This window comes from Hipposideros armiger, unplaced genomic scaffold (assembly GCF_001890085.2).
Source record: "Hipposideros armiger isolate ML-2016 unplaced genomic scaffold, ASM189008v1 scaffold_1132, whole genome shotgun sequence".
NCBI classification, from domain to species: Eukaryota; Metazoa; Chordata; class Mammalia; order Chiroptera; family Hipposideridae; genus Hipposideros; species Hipposideros armiger.
The window spans coordinates 323,350-330,238 of NW_017732482.1; positions in this window are offsets into that span (position 1 = coordinate 323,350).

Below are 6,889 nucleotides of genomic sequence, written 5' to 3' on the forward strand. Positions count from 1 at the left end.
ACGCAGCGCGCGTGCGTTCTATCAAGAAGACGCCCACGGGGGACCGACCGGAAACCCCCCCTTATTTGCATGTCGCTATGTATTGTGGGAAGTCACCCTAATCTTGAAATGTCATTAGGTACAGGAACCTTATATAGTCACCGTTAAGCCTGTTTTACGCGTAGGGCGGAGGGAAGCTCATCGGTGGGGCCACGAGCTGAGTGCCGCGCGTCACTCTACCCCATGTCCCTTGGGAAGGTCTGAGATAAGGGCCATTATAGCGGCCCTAGCAGGGCCCTCCCTGAACTTCGGGGAGGTGAGTTCCCAGAGAACGGGGCTCCTCGCGAGGGCAGACTGGGCAGGAGATGCCGAAGCTCCTGCCCTCGGGCGGGGACTCGGCGGATGCCTCCTTAGCCGGAGCTTGGAAAAGACTCACGGCCAGCGAATTGAGTTCAATGGCTGAGGTGAGGCACCCTTCGGGGGCCTCATAACCCAATTCAGACTACTCTCCCCCGTCCTCTTTTGAGAAGGGGAAAAAAAAGTGTTAGTTTTGTGCTGTTCTGGTAGTTTTGAAAACGGAAGCCACCATGCCAACTGCTATTATACAGTAGCTCCGCGTAAGCATAAGGTGGTGAAAGTTTCGGGAAAGTTGTTTGACTAGGGAGGGAAGTAAACTGCAGAGTCCTCTGGGGAAACGGGATGCAAGGGGTGGGGAAACTAGGAGAATGTATACCAACTCGGGAGCTCTTGAAGGCAGAAAAACCTAATCATCTGGATTTTAGAAAGGTACTTGGTGACATTAGGTTAAGGGTTCTCAGATGTTTGGGTGCCATTACCCCATGGAGGGTTGGGACAGCGAGCGCGCTTAAGCAGATCTCTCATTCCCCATACCTAGGCCCTCTGAATCAAAAACAGACAGTTTCAACAAGAACACCAGATAATTTTGATATTAGTGATTTACATTATATATATATATATATATATATATATATATTCATTACTTCAACAAATATTTATTGGACATCTTGTTGGGTCCTCGGGGTACAAAAAGTCTACTCTAGCCAAGAGATAGCTCATTTCTTCATGGAGCTTATAGTCTAGCTGGGGACAGATAGTAATCAAATAATCACACAACCCAAAGTAAAGCTGCAACAAGTGCTATAAGGAGAAGCATATAATATGTATGAAGGGCAATTCTAATGGGAGAGCAAATTGGGGAATTTATCTTTAAGTGATGACAGGAGTTGAGCTGTATTGGAACAATCAGTAAAAGAAGAGGGGCTGGAGCCCCAACAGGAAGCGTGGTGTGAAATGAGCTGAAGAGGCAACCAGTGACCACAGCAAGCCATGCTTTCTTTCCAGGCCAATGCTAGAAATTGTGCTTTGTTTTAATATGGATGTGTGTGTATAATATGAACTACAGATGGATTAGGGACTAACATGCAAAAATAAAACTTGAAAATTCTGAGGCAGAAATTACACCTAAATATCTTTTAGACCTTGTGATAGGAAACAGGATTCTTAAGAGAGAAAAGTCACTGAGTATAAGAGAAAATATTGATAAACTTGATTATATTAAAATTAAGAATTTTTGTTCATCAAAACATATAAAGTTTAGAAAGAAGAAAACAGAATTTTCATTTTTTGCATGAAACTTGATTATGAAAAAAATCCAGAAGAAACCACAGGCTAATTTTTTTTCTTTATAGGAAAGCTTAGCAAGGCCGACAGAAAATAACATATAAGAATAAACTGCATCTTTATAAAAGAACTTCAAACAAGTAGAAATAAAAAGTTTAGAAAAGATACCGTTTATAATGACATCAAAGCATATCAAGTACTTGGGAATGAATCTGACAAAATGTAGGTGCCCAACAAATGTTTGTTGGCTTGAATTGGATTGGTTAATCGGTTTCAGTGGTAAGTTAAAGCCTGTGGAATCGGACTTCATTATGGCACAAATAAACTAGACTGGTCTAAAAAACATTAATTGGAGATAAGGAAATATACTAAAATGGAAAATTTATTAAAAATAGCTAATAGTAGAGCTTTCTTTGTGTACTATAGACACTGAGCTAAGTGCTTTACATGCATAACCTCATTTATCATAATGATAATAGCTAGAATTTATTTGATGCTTACTATATTATTTCTCACAACACCCTAACAGGGTAGGTATTATTATCCCCATTTCACATCTGTGGAAATTGATTTAGAAAAATTTAAGTAACTTATTCAAGGTCACACATGTATTAGTTTGCTAGGGCTGCCATTAAGTTAAGTAGCACCGACTGGGTTGCTGAGACAGCAGAAATTACCTTCTCATTTACCTTTACCTGAAGGCTAGAAATCCAAGATAAAAGTGTCAGCAGGGTTGGTTTTTTTCTAAGGTCTCTTCCTTGGATTGTAGATAACTGTCTTCTTCCTGTACCTTCCCATGCATGGTCTTCCCCATTGTGTATATCCTAATCTCTTCTAATAAGAACACTAGTGATATTAGATTAGGGTCCACTTATATGACCTATGGTACTTTACTTCTTTAAAGGCCCTATCTCTAAATACAGTCGTATTCTGAGGTACTAGGGGTTAAAACTTCAACATATGCTTTTTGCGGAGGACACAATTGAGCGCATAACACAGTTCCTAAGAGGTAGGGTCAGATATGGATAAGTCCAAATTTTATTATTTTCCACTAGGCTAATGTATTCTTCAATTTTATGACAGTAGTTACCATCCCACACACATTTTTAAAACTCTTTTTGTTTTGTTTTTGCTCAGTTTTTTCCTTCTCTTTAGTTAGTTATTTTTTTTATGGCGGTCAGAGTGAGAATTACTGATAATATATTTTGAAGATATGAGTTTTTTATCCTGCCACCTGTTGGCAGCTCAGTGGCAGCTCAGCTCAGGCCGGGCACCCAACCACTGTTGCTCAGAGCTCGCACATTTTTGAGTGAGCTCTTAACCAACTGAGCCACTCGGCTGGCCCAAGATATGAATTTTTTATAGTCAGATACAAAATAAACAAATACGACAAAATATAGACAATTGTTAAATCTAGGTAATAGACATACAAATATCCATTATATTCTTTTCTCTGCTTTTCTGTATGTTTCAAATTGTAATAACAAGTTGAAAAATTTAAGGAAAAAATGATAAATTAGGCAAAACAAGTATAACTAAAGAGAAGGGCTAACTGCAAATCAAGACTTCATATCCTAATAAGTGAACATTTTAGGCCGTATTACTGATTATAATGTGATATTCTTAAGATTTATTTAAATTTCTATTTTATCTGCAGTCTAGATCAACACACCATAGTGAAAGGAAAATGGATTAATCAAGCTAAAATACAAAGTACATAATTTCTGGGAAACTACATATTTCAAAAAAGCAAAATCTATGAAAAGCAGGGATTTATGAAGCCAAGATTAAACAAATAGGCCTTTAAAATAGGAACTCTTCCTAATGACCAGTTGTTTGACTTTGTATCACATTGGACTGAGTAACTAGTACCCATGTCCCCATAAAGAATCTTTTAGTTCATACACGAGATCATGCAACCTCAAGTGGCTGAAGCAACCTATAAATAGATGAGTTATTTTCTTTATTTGGGTTGCAAGAAGGTATAGAAATATTTTCTAGTAAAATTTCTGAAATCCTAGAATACATAAAATATAATGAGGAAAAATAGCAGCAACAGAAGAAAAATGAGAGACAGGAGGAAAAAGAGGAAGGGGGAAAAGAAGACATAATAAATTTAAATAATATTATTTTATTAACATAAGAAATGTCCAACTCTGTGGAGAATTTTTATGAGTTTATTCGAGCCAAACTGATGACATATGCTGGGGAGCAAGATCTCAAATGCTCTGGAAAATGGCAGTTTTGCAGCTTATCAAAGGAGAAGACATAAGGAAGTTGCATGAAATCTATTGGTAGTAGATTAAGGAGGCGGAAAAAAAGCATACTAGGGAAATTTCTAGGATTGGATAAAAGGCAAAATGGAGAAACACATACTTTTTTTACATTAGTGGGTATAGGATAGTTAATAATGAACATTTACAGCACATAGAGATGCTATGCAGCAAACAAGATAATAATGTGGAGTTCTGTTGTCTCACGCTCTGGTGGTCTCGTGCTCTGTCTGATGCCTGCAGTTGTGCCTTCAAGGGGTAGGAAAAGAAAATTACTCTGACATTTCAAACGTATGTTATCCTAGATGCGTAAGAACAATGGACAGGTAAAGACTTGACCTTTGCTAAGGAAGATATAGGCCTGGGACGTGACTACCTGCTACGACCTGCCCAATTAGGAATCTGTGATCAGATCATCCTGTGTGGTTACTTTTGGTCACTGAGCTTGTCAGCCCTGCCCTGAGCTTGTCAGGTTTATTGCATAGCCCCTTTTTTGTTTATAATTATTGTAGAGTGTAAATGTGAGTTTACTGCTTAGCCTTGTAATCATTATATTTGTATGTTTTTAAAGCTTAAATCATTAGAGAAAAATCTGACATTTAAAATTTGTGATTGTAATATTAAAATCTTTAAAATAATTAAAAATTTTTGTGTTTTTATAATTTATACAGCACATTAACACAAGATACTGTTTCCAGAGAACAGGTTCTTGGTCACGCTGCAGGAAAGAATTCAAAGACTCATCGAATAAACTGAGCAAGAGATGAATTTATTGAGAGAAAGAGGACAGAACAACGTACTCCCAGGGTGGTGGCAGTGGGTCAGGTTGGGAGAATAGCCACTGGGCGGGATAGGGTTGGGGCTTGGGAATTTATGATTTTCGAAAAGGGGGCGCAAAATATTCAAAACTTAGGGGTGGTGTTATAGGCGTTCCCAGGTGGGTCTTTGCTGACCACTCCTTCAGGTTTGGAGGAGGGATTTTTTCCCCCTTATTTGGCCCTTGTTGGAACTGTGAGGGTGACACAGGGGGTGGAGATTTTCCCTCCCTGCAATGCTAATAATATTATAATCAATTACAATTAGCTTAAGTTCACCTTGAGAGGCAAGATGGTGTCCTGGGTCTGCTATGGGCCACCGAAAGAGTTCTGGCCAGTCAAGTAGCTGCACCTTCTCTTAAGAGTGATCTCATGTCCTCTCTCCTTTGTTTCCCTTACTTCTCCCTTCCCTTTCTCCCCCTAACTCCACGCAGCCCTATTCTTTCTGCCTGTAGTAACAATACCCTTTCCATGGACTTACCAGAAATATTCATATTGCTGTGACATCATGAATTTGTTCAATTTTTGGAAAGCAAAATAGTAGCCGAGTTTCAGGAGCTGCTCCCCCCTGACTCCCGCCTGATGAAGTGGGAAGAAAGAAGAGAAGAGATATCACTATAAGTTCTGAAGGGATAAGGTAGAAAGGGTCCAGAGAGGTAAGAAGGAGTTAGCTAAAAAGCCTGGCGAAAAAGCATTGTGATTAAAGCAAAGGGATCTAAAATTGATCCCAGGTATCTCAAGGTCATGGACTTTATGCAATGAGATGAATCCTATGGAAGAATGGGGGTGGAGTAGAGATGAAGAGAAACATAAATTCAGCACCAGTAGAGGTGAACAGAGTAGCTGTCACAGGAGGTAACCAGAGAGGGAGATGGAAGGGGATTTTCTGAAAGAGCATCTTTTGGGGGGAGTTTTGTTTGCTTTCTTTTACTTTTTTGTTTTTGTTTATAAGGGTACCATAAAGAATTGGGGATAATGGGCTAAATCTGTGATCCTGTATAATCATATCGTTTGGTAACTATAGATATATAATCAAAATAAATTCTTTCACAAATTCAGTGTGTGTGTGGAGGGTGGGGAGATTGGTTCCCAACATCTTACTAATCTCTCTCTTCCTCTGAATTGTCTAAGAATATTTCGTCCTGTGGTTGGGGGGGGAGCAGCCTGGCTCCTGAGTGCATCCCAAAACACAGAGCCTGTTGCACTCATTGTCACATGGTATGGCCACACTATCTTATGGTGTTGGAATGATCATCTTGTTCTAGTAAATCACTGCATAGGTCAGCAAGATTCTTTGAGGGCAGATGATCCTTCTTGTTTAGTGCTAAGCATGGCTAAAAACGTCCCACTTAGAGCCACTCAAGGCTCTACATTTTTAATACCCCTACAGGGTTGTAGAGTCAGCTAATTTCAACATTTGCAACCCAGTGGATCCTGGACCCAGATACTTTCTTCATTCCCCTCTCCAGGAATTCACTCTAGAGCTTGGGCAGCTTTTCCTTTTCAACTCTTAAAACACTTAAGTCCTGTGAATCTCTGCCTTTCTATGTTATCTTGGTATTCCAAAACTCTTTACTAAAATAATTCTCCCATAGTGATTTCAGAGAGCCCCCCACTCATCCTTTTGGGATTCCAAAATGATCCACTGGCACCTGTCATGGGAGGAGAAAATCTGCAAAGTAAACTTGCTAGTGTTAAAATAAGAAATTATGGGTGAGTGTAGGTCCATAACCACATGGAGTTTAGGAGAAAAAACTGATGTCCATTGCTTTACTTGTATCCAGGAAGAATTATATGATGTGTGGACAAGTAGACTAGCATAAGTAAACTGAAAGCAGTTACTTACTTTTTCATCCCTTCTAATCATAAGAATGTGGAATGAGCAAGGAAGGACGGAGGATATGAATTGAGCATGTACTGTGGAGTAGTCATTATGCTATACTCTTTCATATATTTGTATACATATGTTAGGGAAATAGCTATCACTAGTCCCATGGTACAGAGGAGAAAAATTGAGTCTCAGAGAGTTTAAGAAATGTATCCCAAGGGCTGGCCGAGTGGCTCAGTTGGTTAAGAGCTCGCTCGAGTGCGAGCTCTGAGCAACAGCGGTTAGAGTCCCGGCCTGAGCTGAGCAGCTGCTGAGCTGCCAACAGGTGGCAGGATGGCTCAGCTAAAAAAAAA